The sequence below is a fragment of the Pinus tabuliformis genome, chromosome 8 (assembly GCF_031772625.1).
Source record: "Pinus tabuliformis cultivar Carrire ecotype Pingquan chromosome 8, CPIR1, whole genome shotgun sequence".
In the NCBI taxonomy this organism is placed as follows: domain Eukaryota; kingdom Viridiplantae; phylum Streptophyta; class Pinopsida; order Pinales; family Pinaceae; genus Pinus; species Pinus tabuliformis.
In genome coordinates, this window is record NC_142294.1 from 1,119,642,238 (window position 1) to 1,119,659,017 (window position 16,780).

The 16,780-nt window shown below is 41.2% G+C and overlaps 1 pseudogene; it reads right to left on the reverse strand.

Annotated features, from left to right (window-relative positions):
• Positions 1-682: 682 nt before the first annotated feature.
• Positions 683-16,780, reverse strand: part of LOC149239262 (uncharacterized) — a 114,760-nt pseudogene continuing 98,662 nt past the window's right edge.

The window sequence follows — 16,780 nt, forward strand, 5'->3', positions numbered from 1 at the left end:
TCATCACTCTACCATAATTCTGTTTGGGTGTCAGGCGTCAGGTCCATTCGTCACAAACACGACTTCCCAACAAGTTTTTCCTTCAGTCCTAGTGAAACCCACCATCTTGGACACTCTTGTATCATCGATCCTAGTTACACATCAGTCTTTACCGGCAGTTTCAAAGATTGTCTCTGCTAGTTCTTCTGTCCCGTTAGTCAGTGGCCAGATTGTGCCACCACCTGGGGGGCACAACCTGAATGTCTCTATGGTGTCAGGTGCCACTAATGTGAGCGGCTCATAAGCTCACATGCTTGGTACAAGCCAACCCTCTTCCGGTATTATTTACAACCCTGCTAACCCTACTAGATCAAGCAATGTCTAGTACCAATAGGTTTAGAATCCTAGTGGCCAGTCTGGATCGAGCAATGTTCAGTATCAGCAGCCCTATGGGGCTGAAGTCCAATACCAACATCCTTACGTTCCACATGATTCTCAAGGATTGGTTAATCAACCTTACACCCTTCAACCTAGGAAGTACGTCTAGCCTAGCTACGACCAGATTCAATTCGGTAATTTCCCAGGCACTGTTTAAGTACCCTTGCAACAGAAAGGACAAATTTTGCAACAACCAGGGAAAACTTTGTTATCGCAAGGGAAACTTTTTTGTAGCAAGGGCTTTCCGTGCAATAGCAACGGCAGATTATCCCGTAGCAAGGTCACCTACAACAACCACAAGGTCAGTCCTTTCAATAGTTGTAGTAGGTCGCACAGTAGTAGATGCAATATGCTCTGCATACCTCTCAACCCATACCCTCGCAGGGCCAACCTTTGTAGCCCCAGTGACAAATTTTGCAACCGCAAGGTTAGCCCTTACAACAACAAAACCAACCCAGGCAGTAGCATCCCTTGTATACATATCATCAAGGTCAATCCTTGCAGGGACAGGGTCAAGGTCAAATTCTGCAGCAGCAGGTGCAGAATCCTCTTGTCTGGGGTCAACAAGTTCAAAATCCTGCCAGCCAAGGGCACTAGGTACAAAACCCCTACGTCCAAGGGAAACAAGTGTATCAACCTTATGCCCAAGGACTGCAGGTCCAGAACCCTCTTGTTCAGGAACAACAGGCCCAATAGCCATATGTTCCAGGACAACAGGTCTCATACCCATATGTCCAAGGTCAACAGGCTCAACAGTGTTTTAACCCATACGTTTCCTATCAGCAACCTGTGCATGGATAGTTTCAAGGTATTCAAGGTCTAAATCCTTCCTTTGGTCAAGTTGATCCGCAATGGGGGCATCCTCAGATGCCATATGGCCAAAATCCCCCACTGTGGGGTCAAAATCCTTACCAGCAGGGATGGGCTCCTCCTTATGGGCCCGCCTATCGACCTCCTATGCCATTTAACACTCAATTACCTTTCTTGGCTACACTTGAGTTGTCGAATGTATCGCATCTTACAAATGATCTGATTCTTCATTCGCCATACTGGCCTCTGGTGCCGTCCAAGATACCAAGTGATTGACCAAAGTTTGATGGAAAAGCTAAAGAAGATCACCAGGCCCATGTGATGACACACCTCTGGTGCTCGTCGAATTCATATGTGGATGATTCCATTTGTCTTTGTATTTTCCAACGAATCCTCATGGGTGTCGTAGTGAAATGGTACATCAAGCTACTTCGAAGTACTTTCCATGACTTCAATTCATTAGCCATGGCTTTCCTCACGCATATTCAGCTGCTAGTTCATTATGAAACTGGCACCTATTTGCTCACATCGCTTGAGCAAGACACTGCGATGCACATCTCTGATCATATCCATGAACGGAGACGTAGCGTCGCCTGATCAAGTTCGAGATAGCTGATTAGTTGCTCACTAAATGGTTCACCAAATCATTCATAGCCCCAATTGCTCGCAATATAGCTATGGGTGGATGCGTCACTAAAGAGAAATCCATTTCCCATGCCCAGTACTTGGATTTGGTTTACTCTCAGTCTGGAATGCCTCCATTTGAAGCATTATACGGCAGACCTTGCAGAACATCGTTAAGTTGGGACAGGTTAGAAGATCGGGTGATAGTGGGGCCAGAATTAATTCAAGAGATGGAGGAATAGGTAAAACAAATCAGACAACGATTAAAAGAAGCACATGATAGACAAAAGAGTTATGTTGATTCCCACGGAATTGACAGGAAGTATGAAGTAGGGATCAAGTTTTCATTTGAATCAAACCAAATAAAAACACTATCCAATTCGAAAAAGGGACAAAGTTGTCACCCTGATTTATTGGACCATTTAAAGTCATGGAAAGATTTGGACCTGTCGCCTATCGTCTTGCACTGCCACCTCACTTGCATAAAGTTCATAATGTATTTCATGTATCTGTTTTAAGACATTACATAACTGATAAATCTCATAACCTTCAATGGAAGGAACTGCAGGTATCGGACGAAGGAATCATATCGGTCGAACCATTACGTATACTGGAACGTAGGGTTCGATAACTCAGGAATCGTTTGGTAGACCAAGTTAAGGTCCAGTGGGACAAGTATAGTCCTGGATTGGCTACTTGGGAAGATATGGAAATCATATGTCAAAAATACCCCAACTTGTGTAAATTTTGAAGAACTTTAAGTCATATTTTGTATATATTTACTTTACGTTAAATCAGATACTCAAAATCATTTTGGAATGATCACATATAAACGTGAATTTTTATGATATGTTATCTGCTTAATTCCACTGGTACGTGGATACCAAGACGGAATATGTTATTCAAATTGATCTTACTGAATTATAGATATCAAAGTAAAGTTTAATATTTGAGTAATCTTGCTATAAAATTTAAATCATGAATTCTGATGGGAATTAAAATATTATAAAATTTGCTTCAACTTTTGCATATCGTTGAAATAGAAATAAAAGAATGATCACAATTTCAATATGAAAATCGATAACATGAGCAGGACATGACGAAAAACATTATACTGTAGATAACATGTATGAATTATCCATAAACTGTTTATTTTGAATATATTGATGCATATTTTATAAATGTATGGATAAGTGTTTATGTTGCAGATAACATCGTTACCAAGATGACCACGTGATGACAAAAACTCCAAAACAAATAAGGCTGAAAGAGATTCCATGATAAGGTGTTGACCCTCGTCCCACTAGGAGAGGTGGAGGTATTAACCACCGTTTATCCTCCAAAACCTGGAGTCATGGGAGGAATGTGTGAATCACACTCCCCTAGAGGTGTGATGATGACTGCCAGATGCCTACTTGGAAATCAGGTTGATATAATCGACATTGATATCCTTGAGATCCTATGAATGGTTAGTCAATATAGCTTATGCAATGGCACACTCTAGTAGAGGACGGATAGGATGGAAGCGTAAGAGATTAGGAAGGATAGGATGATTCTAGAATAGCTTGGGAACTTAGTCAGGGTTAGGCTTAACTATTAAAATTATAAACCTATCAACGTTCAAAATCACAAATTTTAAAATGTCCTCACATTAAACAAGTATGTAATCACGGAACATAATCCTCATATAACTGCACTAATTACTAAAATAATAATACACTATAATTACTAGTATACTATATAAACCTTAACTTCGGGACGAAGTTTGCTGAAGGAGGGGTGTATGTAATGACCCATCTACCAGCACAAACTAAATGTGAATTATTAGCATGCATACAATGCATGCATATGATAACTACATATGCATACATTGCCTGCACTACACTAGTAGTATTAAATTATGAAGAAATTCCAAATATAGGATAAAAGATGTAATTGTTGAAGATATTAAATAAATATCTAACTTGCAAAATATATTGGAATATGTATTTTAGTATGAGTCGTCATTCATAATAGGTAACCATAGAACATTCTCCAAAAGTTCTAAATTAAATTATAAAAGTTTAAAGGGAGTTATATTATTATAAAAATAGTAACTCTTAACTAAAGGTTAAACATTAAAAGAAGTATAATATAATAAAATATTAAATAAAACTTATTAGCAAAAGGAGTACGTAATATAGTCGGTATCACCTACAACCTTATAAAGTGATGAGTGTCAATAGCAAGTGTGACTACCTCTTTAATTCACTATGAGGAGCCACGTATTAGACAGGGGGCATACAACTAAGGCAATGAAGGATGAATGAGCGATGGTCCTAAGAGATAAAAGGAGAAGGGAGGAGGACTAAAAGGAGGAGGGAAAATCTTTTGTTGTTGGAGGAAGCACAGTTGAGAGGAGGAAAATTTGTAACATGAGATTATCGACAGTAGGAACTAGGCCTTGTTTGTTTCTGAAGTTTTTGGGCATGGGGGAACAGATTGCAGCAATTGAGAAGCATTTTGGACTGAGTACCTAGGTTGTACCTAGTTTGGCTAGGAGGTTATGGTATTTTGGTAACGGGAGTGAGAGCGGGAGCAATTCTGAAGCGTCTTCATCTGCAAGAACCTAGGTAGGTACTCCACATCAAAGTAATTAATTTTGACATATGAATTTTGGTTAAACTTTAAAGCAAGTTTCATGTAAATTTCATATTATGTTTAGACTAAATATCTAGTTAAATTATTGGTTAAATTATTTAGAGGAACCAGTTGTTCCTCCCATTGATGGAGTTATTGGTTCAATATCCCAGACCCCCGCTAAAACCTCTTCCAAACAGAAGTCAATCTCAAATGCTGCTCCTAATAATTCATCTCAAAATCCGCCAGGCCCTGGTAAAACCTCAGAGGTCCATGCTGTCTAGTCTACCACAACAGAAAAATCCTCGAAAGGAAAAAAGAAAGGCAAAGGCAAAGCTAAAGCCGACGCCCCGAAACAAGGTCCTCCCAAATCGTCTACTAGCAAATCTTCGCAACAGAAACCTAAGTATCCCTGCCTCATTTGTGAGGAGGATCACTAGACTAAGGATTGTCCATGATTATCCGAAGTTAGTCACTTGCTCAAAGGGACCCCTGCTATCCTTAAAGAGCCATTTCCCTCTCAGCAGACTCAAATGAAAGGCCAACTCCGATCTGCTTCCTCTTGATCTCAAGTGTTCATGATGAGCACGCCCATTAATGTGGTTACCCGATCGAAAGATTATCAAACACCAGCTCTGGTAGTTGGGAAAGAAAAAGAAGCTGCTCCTTCTTCTTCCACCCCGAATTCTGGCCCTCTGCAAATCGAGTGCCCTAACCCTGATTCCGCTACTCGGCTACACTCTCGAGGTGTGATGCAGAAATCCTCATATAATCCCAATGCTCGAGCCGCTCAGCACTATAATATTGTTGAGGATTTGGCTTAGGCGCCATCAGCCATGTCAGCTCTCGAGGTACTCCAAAGCTTCCCATCACAGTGGAAATATTTGTTGTTGGCTATCGGGGGCATTGATCCCACTAATTCTAATTTGATATGTTTTAATCTAGAGAACCATGTTCCGCGGCTCCCTCATCAGATTGCCTTTCTTATTCAGGTAATCATTAGCAAGAAGACCATCCACCGCATTGTCATAGTTGAAGGTGCTTCCACCTGCATCATGTCAACTGCATTCTGGAAGACTATTGGTTCTCCTGCACTGAACCAATGTCCGAACACTTTGAAAGCTTTCAATGGGTATGATTCATGACCCTTCAGTGTCTTACCTAACATTGCCATCACCCTGGAAGGTAAGACAGTGCAAGCCGAAGTAGAGATTGTTGACGCCAATCTCAATTATAATCTTCTACTCGGCCGAAGTTGGACTCATGCCATGCATGTCGTGGCCTCCTCTTTGTTTCACGTGATCCGTTTTCCCCATCAAGGGAAGATTGTCATTGCCGATCAATTGTCTTTCTTTGCTTCTCCCTCCTAAGATGGAAACGTTTCATACGTCAAGCACTCTAGTGCTCCCTATGAGAGTGTGGGGGCAGGACTCTTCAAAGATTCTGCCTTAATGGGAATTTTTCCACTCCCACCTCGTCATGTTTCCTCTGTCAACATGGTCTCGGTCAAATTTGATCCCTGGGTCATACCTGCACCAAATCTTGTTGATGCTTGGGGCAAGGTCATGCCGCTTAGTCCCACCAAAGTCGATTACGTGGAAATTGTTTCAGCTTCGAACTCTGCATCCTCTAATTCTAATATGTCGAAGACCTCTCTCGATATGTATTCTCAATCCCCCTGGATTGGCACTTTGGAATCATCTGATCCCTTAGTTGAGACCTTCCTTGCCGATGAAGATATCATGGAATTCATGTCTCTCGAGGAATTGCCATTGAGATACCCATCATCGCTCCTCGTTCCTACCTTGCCCGGTGGTCATGTCTACCACTTTCGAAGAGTCCTATTCTCCATTTCCACTATTGATTGTTACTCATGAAGTATGGTCGGAAGGAAATTTGGGTAATATTACCCAAACAATACCGATTGACATTTCTATCAAACCCGGTGTCGTTGAACATGTTCATATTTAGGTATATTATTCTCCGGATGAGATCAAGACATATACTCGTCTATTTCAGGAATTACATGATGTGTTTGCATGGTCTTACGAAGAGATGCCTGGCATCGATCCTAGCATTGTGGTGCATGTAATACCAATGTATCCGCACGCAAAGCCCGTTCGCCAACGGCTTTGCCCATTACATCCTAGGAAGGCCACTACTATTAAGGGTGAAGTTGAAAAGCTTCCCAAAGTTGGGTTCATCTATCCCATCCCCCTTATAGACTGGGTGTCCAATATTGTCCCGGAGACTAAAAAACAAGGCAAGATTCGCCTTTGCGTGGATTATCGAGATCTTAATCGTGACTGTCCTAAAGACAACTATCCTACTCCCTTCATTGATCAAATCATTGATGAATGTGCCGAGAGCGAGATCTTTTCCTTTATGGATGGTTTTTCTGGTTATAACCAGAGCAATATCACAACGGCCAAACAAGAGAAGACAACCTTTATCTACCCATGGGGTACGTTCGCGTACAAGAAACTCCCTTTCGGCCTCAAAAACACTGGAGCCACATTTCAATGGGCAATGTCCTATGCGTTTCATGATATTCGCAACATTGTCCAGCCTTACTTGGATGACCTTCTTGCCCATTCTCGTAAGCACCAAGACCACCCAGACCATCTTCGACAGATTTTTCTACGCTGCAGACACTATAACATTTGGTTAAATCCACACAAATGTGTTTTCTGTGTGGAATCAGGATGACTCCTTGGCTTTATCGTCTCCAAGGACGGAATTCGCCTGGATCCGTTAAAAGTCGAGGCCATTGTAAATTTACCCCCTCCATCTTCACTGCACCAACTCTAAAGCCTGCAAGGAAAGGCCAACTTTCTCCATTGTTTTATACTTAACTACGTCGAGCTAGCTACAGGATTTACCTGGTTTCTTAAACAAGGAATTCCCTTAGCATGGGACGTGGCCATCCTCATAAATGCTCCTTTGTTGCATCCACCGGACCATTATTGAGATTACTTCCTTTACCTAGCCACAGCCCCTAGCACCATCGCTATGGTGTTGGTTCAAGATGAAGATGAAGGCAACGAACATGTGATCTACTATCTTAGCCGGAATCTCCTCGACACTGAAATGTGTTATGCACATGTTGAGAAGTTGGCTTTGGCTGTCGTTCAGGTTGTTCAACGTTTTCGGCACTATATTCTTTTACGTACAAGTATAGTGATTTCTGAATGCAACCCTATGACCTATATTCTGACTCGTTAGTTGCTAGGGGGAAAGTATTCTAAATGGTTCGTTATCTTGTAAGAATTTGATTTGGTCTTCACTACGACCAAATCTAAGAAGTCACTTGTTTTTGTTGAATTGATTTGTTCCCTTCCCTCCCAAGCTCTCACTGCTAGTGCATATGAACAACTCCCAGATGAGAACCCTTTCTTGATTAGCACCCTTGATCCATGGTACGGTGATATCATCGTGTATCTCCAAACCTCCACATTCTGACCCGCGTTGACCAAGGATGATTGTTGAAATATTCGGCACCATTCCCAAACCTACCGTATTATTGGCAATACTTTATACCGTGGCGGCGTCAATTTCGTCCTTCGCCGATGCCTCACGATCGAGGAAGTTGAAAGAGCTCTCAATGATTTCCAGTCATGGGCATGTGGTGTTCATATGTCTGGTTATGCTACAGCTCAGAAAATCCTTCGTGTTGGTTATTTCCAGCCATCTATCTTTAAATTCTGCATTCTTGTTGTCTGCAAGTGCCACAAATGCCAAATTTACCAATGCAAGATGCACACTCGACCCGCTCACCTACACCCTGTCATTACCGTTAGTCCCTTTTCCAAATGGGGCATCGATTATATGACATGTAACCCTCATTCGGCTAGGGGGCATGGCTATATTATCATCATTGTGGATTATTTCACCAAATGGGCCAAAGTGATGCCTACATATTTGGCAGATGGTAAGACAGCGGCTCAATTCATTTTTAACCATGTTATTTCTAGGTTTGGTGTACCCCAAGCCATTGTCACAGACCATGGCTCCCATTTTAGAGATTACATGATGGTAGAGCTGACATCTGCATTGGGCTTGCACCATGATGGCTCGACCCCATATTACCCTCAGGCCAACGGCCAAGTTGAAGTCATGAACAAGGTTTTGGTCACCATGCTTCAGCGTACTATTGGGATGCACAAGTCAAATTGGCATCTCATGCTTTTGCAGCTCTGTGGTCCTACCAAACTTCAACCAAAGACACAACTGGGTTCACACCATTCCAGCTGGTCTATGGTCTCGAAGCAACATTGTCAATCGAATGGGAGATTCCTTTGCTCAAGTTAGTTGTTGAACTCCTCCCCGAAACATCACCTCAAGAAGAACGCCTCTTATATTTAGAACAACTGGACGAGACTCGTCGTCTTGCTACCTTGGTCATCAAAACACAAAATAAACGGGTCAAATCCCATTTCGATCAGTCGGTCTCCCCTCACGCTTTCTTTAAGGGTGATTTGGTCCTGCTATATGACCAAGTTAACGATACACTGGGGGCAGGCAAGTTCAAACCTATGTGGCATGGGCCCTATATTTTAAAATGTGTTTTGCATAAAGGAGCCTATGAGCTTATTGATTATGAAGGAAATCCTCTCGATAAGCCCTGAAATGGACTTTACCTCAAAAAGTACTATGCTTAGGACATCTTGCATTATGTACATTAGTGTGTGATTCATTTTTGTACAGTGTGGTTTTGTGTGATAGTTTTCGAACAGCTTTCCTGTATACAAATTACTATGATTTTCTTGCTTTGCAGATGTCTCCAACTCCTCACATTGGTTTCGCCGATGGTGCTTGCCAAAGCACCCGGAACCTATCATCCGTGGCATGGGCTATCTACAACCCTAACGGTGAGTTGATTGACCTTCAAGGTATCTTCCTAGGTTGTACAACCAACAACATTGTTGAATATAGTGCGGTCATCGAACTGTTATCAGAAGCCATCGCTCTGGGCATCAGAGAATTGGTTGTCAACCTGGATTCACAGCTTGTCATGCTTCAACTCAACGGGAAATATTTTGTCAGGAACCCTGGAATATTACAAATGTATCTCTGTATCCATCTATTGGAAAGATGTTTTGATTATATTACATATCATCATATTTCTAAACGCATGAATACATTGACAGATGCATTATCTAATTACGTGTTGGATAGAAATTTGTGAAACATGTGAAAGATAAGACAAACCATTTGTACCATAATAGACAGGAAAATACAACATTTATATAGATATATATATATATATATATATATATATATATATGAGAATGTTTGATACATCAGAACCCAAAAAATAATCTTTGTCTATAATAACATCAGCAGCTCGCATGCCTCGTACATCTATGGCACGTAGGCCTCAAAAAATATGTAAGTACTGGACCTAGTAACTACTCAGCATGGTGGTCATGATAGCATGAGATAGCTCATGCAACATGACTCGGCAGTCAGCAGAACCGATCTGAGACTCCCACTGTGTGCCTCTAGTACCGCCGAGGCATGTCTCCTATCTGAGCATACTCCGGGATACCATGAGTCAACCCCTCGAGGTTCCTCATGATCTCCTTCTTGTTGTCACTCCCTTCTTGATAAGGGGCAACAAAATTGATGGGGCAAGGTACGCGCCTGGCTATCGAGGACATCCCGGCTAGCCGCTCTGGTCCAACATCTGCATAGACAAGAGAAATGTTATAAGCATGCATATGCAAAAAACAATTAAAAAACATCAAAATCAAAAATTTGATTTTTTACCTTCATCATCGAAGTCCTCTCCATCTGGTAAGGGCATATCTGGGTCTCCACGAAAATCAGTGACGTTGTACGGACATTCCTCCACGACGATCTTCTATCATCATAGCCATGAGGAGAATGTCAGTCGGTATGACATATGCTGACCCCCAATGATCCTGGGCATCAAACGACTCTAGCGGGCCATCCGTGGATCACATGGCGCAGGAGGATCAACCTTAGTCGACTGATATTGGAACAATGCCACTCGTTCCAAGAATAAATTCACAAGTACTGATCCGAAACCAAATTGCTTCAAATTCTCTGTCTTGGCCTTGGACAACTGGCACTTGATGTTCATCTTCATGGCCTTTGCCCAGTTGAATACCGTAGGAGTTGTGCAGTCAATAGCATAAAGGAACTTCAACTTGTTAGTCTCATGTTCCGCCTGGGACCCCACCACTCTGTTGATAGTCAACAGAAGCACCCTGAGTGTCAGATCCCGCACACTGGAAATCTCTATCTTCCCACTCTTGGATTTCAGGGCCTCGGGACAATGTTCGGTAAGCAAGGAAGATATGCTTGCCTCGACCGAACATGACCCATACAAGTACACTGCCTCACCTCTGCGAGATAGTCCAATGATGAAGTAGATATCTGAAGTTGTCAACTCCAGATCCTGGTCCCCAATGACAAAAATCTCGCGATTGATGTCCCAAATACTTATCAAGTATCAAAGAAACTCGGGCTAGGCCCGAATCCTCGTTGTAAGGAAAAATTTGAGGAGCCTGCAAGCCCTCAAAGCCTCTAGGCAATTTGGATCATTCAATGCTTGGGTGTCAACATCTTCGTGTTCTCTTTCCTTCCAATCCACCATTTTTGGTAATTTCTCTCCCGAAAAAGCCATTTATTTAATTCAATCATCAATTTTGGTACATAAAATTCAAGTTCTAACAGTCAGTTTTTGAAGAAAGATGATTTTGCCCTATCCATGGCACTGACGCACCTATTTTTGAAACAGGCGCACCAGTCGACGTAGATGGTTATGTAAATAAACCTCAGCCTATGCGATCCCATGCCTGGAAATCGCGTTGACTGAGGGCGAAAAAAATTCTCAAAAACCTCCCTAAAAATCCTAAAAAATGGCTAAAAACATAAATGAATGGCATGAAAATGGAGCTCAGGGCTTCAGCTATTACTTGGAACTGACGGCTCGTGGATTGACCTCCCAGATCTCCTATAATCTGCTCCGGAAAAACTAGGACAAAAGTGAGTAAAAAGTCTTCACTACAAAGGTAAAATGGTAAATGGTAAAAATATATTTACTTTTCACCTTTTTATTCATTTTTTCATGAAAATATCAGGTTTTGTAAATATTTTTGACCTATTTTACCTCAAGGACTCGATAATACGCTTTGCCTTACTTCTGCATCAATAGGTGATGGATGTTCGACGATGGAGATGAGTCACATTTCAGCTTTTTTCTTGACTCGTTAAACTCATATGAAAACATTTTGAAGTATTTTTCCCTTTTTGACTCATTAAAGAGAATAAAAATGGGGGTTTCGCTTTCAGCTCTTTTCTGACCCTTTTAAAGCGAAAAGATGGCCAAGCCCTTGTCGTTTCGAACTCGTTAATGGATGTGAAACATCGTGCGCCCAGTATAAGTTTACCCCTTTTTCGCGTTGGGAGGCACTATTTATGAAAAAGGTACTCCTTGACTGAAATGGTCAAGCGGTTCTCTCAAGTATTGTTTTCTACCTTTTCAGGCTCGAGAAACACAAATGTACGAAAAGGGACCATGAGGAGTTTTCTTTTACGTGTCTTTTTCAAACTCTCTAAACATGAAAAAGATACCAAGTTACACCTTTGTTGGACTCGTTAAACTATTAAACGACATTAGATTTGTCACCATGAACATGAGCCTCTCCTTCCTAGGGCTCATTAAACTTACTAGGTCGGATTCGTCTGAAGGATGAACTTACAATGCAAGCATATGTTATCCCCTTCAAGCTTGTGAATAAAAAATAATTGGGGTACTCATCAGGAATGGTGGGGGAAATTGGGAAATTTATCGAGTTGTGTTGGAAGCTTACTCTTGAACATGAAACTCTTTGCTTCGTGTTGGGTTGGGAAATCCTCCTTTGTTTCATTGACCTTCCTGGGTTTGGGCCGTTCATTTTTGCCTTCCATTTGATCTTTGCCACGTCATTATGACCATCGATCCCCTGGATCCGAAAGCTGCCAAGCTTCTAGTTGTGTTGCCGATATGTTCAAGAGTTGTCCTTCTGCAGTTACACTTACCTCTGATTCTCTGTATCATCCAAAATCATTTTTCATGCTTCATCCTGCATCAATGATGTGGGATTTATTATGGCCCTCCTTAAACATGGTCTCTTTCCATCAACTTCGTCTCATTATCCGGGAAGTTGACCGAGAGACTCCCTTCCAGTACCTTAGAGCTTGCATGCCCTAATGGCAAGTTCTTCGCACTCGATGACAAGTTCACATCATTGACTTTCGATCATTTCACAGTTGTTCGACTTCAGTTCCTGTATTCACATTCTGTGAATTGTTTTGATAGTACATTGAGGGCTATTGTCATTATTGGTGGTTTCTCTCGTGCTTGTTAATAGTTTACATCATTGACTAGTAATCAAGTGACTTTCTAGCATGTTTGATGTCAACACATCTATTCGCATGCTAGAATATGTACTTTGATCAGGTCGTGTTGGAGTGCAAGACCTGGACTCAGATCACAAAAGTCCAGGTTGCAAAGCGATGTTATGATGATCTGCATGTCTCTATCAGATGGTTGGATGCGACCAGACCATGAGTTATCATATGTGATCCTTCTCATTATTGGATGGCTGCAACCATACCTTGGTTTCGTTATGATCCTCTTTGATGGATGGTTGCGCCCATACTTGGATTCATTTACATGATCATTCTCTGGATGGCTACATCCATGCCATGATTCATGTATCATTTGACAGAGATCTCAGTTTATGTATATGTATCTGCACTTTCTTGCAAGTTTTCCGACGGCAAATCGTTCCCCGTACTAATTTATAAAACATTTCATCCCTCACTCTAGTTTGGCCTTCATGCTTTAGGGGGCATCGGTTACACAACATTTTGTCACTATCCCTGTACTCCCCATTCCTTGATCCTGGAGGACCTCTATAGTGAACCCTGTATGCTTTTCCTTCATGAAGAAACTCCCATTATGTCCCTCTTCATGAGCAGATCATTTCCCTTTTGCACCATTTTCCCTGAAACTTCTGTTTTGCCCAATTTACAAGGGCGGCACTAATTACCTTTGTCTCCCCCACGTCGATGTGCAGAGATTAGCACTATTCCCTGTGCTGATCAGTGTGACTGAGCTGTGTTCCAGTCGCACCGATCCTGTTATGGAAATTTTTTTAAATTAGAGCCGAAGCTTCCAGATCTAGAAGCTTCATAACGGAAGTTTGGTAAATGGTTTGGCCAGATGGGTTCGAGGATGATAGTTTGGGCTCCTTTCCCTATAATGATGGAACTACCTCAAGGGATAATTCCTTCTTCCATGAGAAGAGGATCCATCTCCCATCCATATTTCCTATATAAACCTCCCTTCTTCCCAAGCACAAGCTAGTTAGAGTGTTGGTTGAGTGTGAGTATACTATTTTGATTAGAAAAGCAAGCTATTACTAGTTGTATCCATCTAGTTGTGTGAGGGAGAAGTGTTTTTGGTTTGGAGTGAAGTCTAAAGGGAAGAGCCTTTAAACTATTGTTGTTTGAATCCATCATGGAATGATAGCAGAAGTGTGTGGGAACCTGGTCTTGTCAAAGGAAGACTGCAACGTCAAGACGAGTGGTTGTAATCTCTCTTTGATATTAATATATGCAACTATCAATTGATTTCCTACATGTCTTGTAATATTACATATTCGTGTCTTGATGCTTCTTGATTCATTAAGTAGGTTGAATTGCAATTTTTCTATTATTATGTTTGTGTTTTGTTGTTGTTTACTTGTTTTAGGAGCTTGAAGAAGGAAGCGAGAGATTTCTGGAGCGATCAAGCGAGAACATCATCAAACAGGATAGGAGACCAAGAGGTAGGCCCTCTTTATTGATTCTAATCTAAGGAAATCTCCCATAGAATGTATCTGTTGTGGCTAGAACCATTATCGGGCTAGAGGAATTCGTTCGTGTCCACACTTATAATTTTACTTCACCACAATAAGGTCGATGGAAAAAAGGAAGCTGAAGCCACATGGATAAGGAAACCCACCAAAAAGGCTCCTGTATTTTATATCTTGAAGGAAAAGAAAGCATTCATGGAGGTGAGGTGAAGCTTTGTAGATGATGGGGCCTTGACCTCTACCACACATCTGACTTAGAAGGATAACTGTAGAATAGTACCGGTTGTGACACAAGAGGTGGATCCAAATGTTTTGAAGTATTTTCCACAGACCTACATGAATTTGTTGAGGAATCAAAAGGTTGTGGAAGGATTACAGGAAATGATAGACTCATGTACTTCTAGGGAGATATCACAGAGCAAGATGCGTGCAGTGAATAATATGCATAGACACAAGAAGAGAACATGGAAAGAAATGAGGCTTACAATGTAGATTGGAGAGTATGACATGGATCAAGTTATCTTAGATTTGGGATCTGATTCCAATGTCTTGCCAAGGCAGACTTGGGAATTGATGGGTAAGACGAAGTTGCAATGGTCTATTATTCAACTAAAGATGGAAAATCAACATAAAATCTTACCCTTAGGAAGGTTGTCTAATGTCACAGTGGACATCGATGGAGTGTGCACTACCACTGACTTCGAAGTGATTGAGATAGTAGATGATAGTAATCCTTACCCCGTGTTGCTTGTATTGGATTAGGCATTTGAAAACATGGCTATAATGGAAAATTATATCTGAAAGCAATAATATGAGGGTTATTATTCCATTGGATCCATAAGAAGGGACAAGGTATACAGAACTTGTCAGAGAGGAATATAGCACAGATGACATTGGTAATATCTGTAAGATCACATTGAAGGAAGAAGAATGGATCCATACCACTGTAGATGGAAATCTCACTTGGGTGCAAGATAGTTCGTGTACCTCGAATTTAGAAGAATAATTGGAGAACTCGTAGAACAGATTGCATGAAGTGTCTACAAGGTGATGTGCAAGGATAACCAAAGTAGTCCACTGCATGACAACTGAGGTACGTAATTTACCTTTATATGATGGTCCGGGTGATGTAAATACTTTCTTTAAAGATTATGAAAGGTGGGTACCGGAATGTATGAGACTGTTAGTACTGGATCAAGCGTTGAGGGCTACGCCTGCTAGATGGTGGGGTACGCATAAGAAGAATATAGGAGGAAGAAATGTAGAAGGTTGATGTGGGTAAGATTTGGACAAGTAGAAACAGAGCTCCTAGACAAGTATGATGGCCAGAATGATACTAGAGACCGTAGACAACTCTATATGGCAGCTTGGAGAGAAATTCCACAAGAAGAATGGGTGCATGGTTTGATCCATACCCTGGAAACGATCCCTCATCTATATTTAGCACTGCATCTATATGTGGACATTCATCTTCAAATATGAATGTCATCACAAATCCATCCACCATTTCCACCCAGCTATATATTCCATGTCAAAGTTCAATTTCCAAATACCAATTCTATGGGATTGTTTCCAAAGTATGGATGAAACCATGCACCCATTCTTCTCATGGAATTTCTCTCCAAGCTACCATACATAGTTTTATATGGTCTCTAGGATCATTCTGACCATCATACTTGTCTATGGTCTCTGTTTCTACTTTTCCAAATCTTACCCACATAAACATTCTACATTTCTGCCAATCTCCTATATTCTTCTTATGTGTACCCCACCATCTAGTAGGCATAGCCCTCAATGCTTGATCTAGTGCTAACAGTTTCTGACATTCTAGTACCTGCCTTTCATAATCTTTAAAGAAAGTATTTACATCACCCAAATCATCATATAAAGGTAAATCACGTACCTCAGTTGTCATGCAGCGCACTACTTTGGTGATCCTTGCACATCGCCTTGTAGACACTTCATGCAATTTGTTCTACTAGTTCTCCAATTCTTATTCTGAATCTGAAATATAGGAACTATCTTGATCCCACGTCATCTTTCCATCTGCAATGGGATTAATCCATTCTTCTTCCTTCGTTTTGATCTGGTAGATATTATCAACATCATTTGTGCTATATTCCTTTGTGACAGGGTTTGTATACCTCGTCTCTTCTAATGGATCCAATGGAACAATAACCCTGATATTATTGCTTTAAAATATCATTTTCCTTTTCTTCAGATTAATTATAGCCATGTTGTCAATCTCTCAATCCAATCCCAGCAATGCGGGGTAACGATTACTATCATCTACTATCTCAATCACTTTGAAGTTATTGGTACTGTGCACTCCGTCTCTGTCTACTGTGACATTAGACAACCTTCCTAAGGGTAATATTTTATGTTGATTTTCCATCTTTAGTTGAATAATATACCATTGTAGCTTCATCTTACCC